Source organism: Rosa chinensis, chromosome 6 (assembly GCF_002994745.2).
Source record: "Rosa chinensis cultivar Old Blush chromosome 6, RchiOBHm-V2, whole genome shotgun sequence".
NCBI lineage: Eukaryota > Viridiplantae > Streptophyta > Magnoliopsida > Rosales > Rosaceae > Rosa > Rosa chinensis.
Genome location: NC_037093.1, coordinates 27,617,099 through 27,619,191, shown reverse-complemented (window position 1 = coordinate 27,619,191; position 2,093 = coordinate 27,617,099).

The window sequence follows — 2,093 nt, the reverse complement described above, 5'->3', positions numbered from 1 at the left end:
TACAATCAATCAAGATTGATGCTTTTTCTTATGTGCAGAGATAGAAATGAAGTTTAAGACTTTCACATAGTGAATCAAGATCTCTGTCTAAACTTGTATGATCATTAGAAGTCAAAACTTTAGAAAAATCTAGACTCGCACATGGTTTCATCAAAATCACTTTTTTCTTTTAACTCTTTCTTTGGTGGATTTCATGAAGAAAACTTCATCAGGAAATTGAGGAATCAAAAATTAAGATTTTTTTTTGGACAATAAAAATTAAGAAAGTCTTAAGAAACATTTGGGGGTGTATTGTATTTGGATTTGTGCAGCCTTTTTTTAAATGACTGACTTTTTGAAAAGTTCACAGACTCTTTAAAAAGTTGATAGACTGTTATTGATTTCTTAAAACTATTGATTTTAGTAACAAACTTTTTATTGATTCATGAAAATCTATATACTTTATTATGAATGACTTCTATAGATTTCCTAGTACGTACAAAACTAAAAACAAAACCAATGCAGCCCAAACACAAAACAAGATAATAACTTCTTCCCTCTTTAATGGTCAAGTATCTTCTAGTAAAAATTGACTCAATTAAATTATTATTACTCTATGTAGCTATTTTGTTCGATCTCATTTCTAATCTCCCAATCAACATAAAAATACAATACAGATAACTTGATGTTTATAGTTAATTATTCTCGTTAATTTTTCGTTCGCCGATTAACATTATATCATAACAATATTGGTCAACGTCTTGATCTATTATCAATCCATTAAAATTCAATGGTTAAAACTTTCTTTGAACCATAATATAAATTCAAATTGATGAGAATAATTAATAAGACAAAAGTCAGTATTTCATAGCAACACTATTCAAGGTTTTAGGGGTAAACCACAATATTTGGGTTTTACGGTTTCATAAATTATTTTTGTTGCTATTAGGGTTCCAAGTATCACAATTGAAAAACAAAAAAATCACATTCAACAGCTATAATGAACATATTGGGTATAAAAAAACGTTGATATCATAAAAAATTAGAGAAAAGATAAAAAAAAACCAAGAAAGAGAGATGATGGAGATCCAATTTAATTCAGAGAGAAGGACTTTGATGTTTTTTTTTTTTTTTGAAATATAAAATTTTGATAGAATTTTTCAAATCTTTGGTCTAATGACTGGAAAATTATTGGAGTTTGGTATATTTATGTTAACACTACAAAGTCCATAATTATCCATGATTTTCGAATTCTATAAGTATCAATGATATTTTGAATATCTCTGTAATTTCATTCATTTTTAAAAGTTTTAATTGAATACCCCTAGATTTTGGTGTAATTCATGAAGTCTTTAAAAATCTCAATTGAATATCCCAAAACTTTTATGAACCGCTAAAAGTTTATATTAAGAGAGAGACTTGCGTGGGCCACCAGTACCACGTGGATATAGGGCAGACCAATCAACCCCTAACAGGGGGTCTTTTGGGTATTGCACTTTTAAAAAGCAGGGGCAGTTTCGGAACAAAGAAAAAAATTTCTGATGTCTGATTAGCTTGCCCTATATCCACATGGTGGGGAAGCCCACACCTAAGATTTTCTCTTATATTAAATACACTCAGACTTTTAAATTTTATAACTTTCTTTAAATTTCTTTAAAATTATTACTAATTTCACATATAATACGGCCCTAAAATAACTGAGAAAGCCAAATTCTCCCCCCCCACTTTTTGGAGCGCCCACGGTTTTTCAAAACAAACGTGTCAGTCATCTATACGTCAACCTCTGCTATAATTTCCACCGTTTAAAAACCTCACGAATTCAGGTTTTTCTGAGACTCCTAGGATACTCTTTTTCTCCACTCTCTTCTTTCCGTCAGCCCCCACTCGCTCTCTCCTCCTGACACCTGTCCCTTCCTGTCTCTCCCCATAACTTTAACAACCTCCAACGATTCTCTCACAATAGTCAACATGCCTTTGTTACCTTTGTTTGATTCACCAAATGAAATAGTGGCTTCAGAGCGCGAGTATAAAAGCTTTTCTGTACTCTAGGGCGTGGGCCTGCCTATCAAGACCCTTTTGTGTTTAAACCACTAGTGGTTTCAAACGCATGGTCC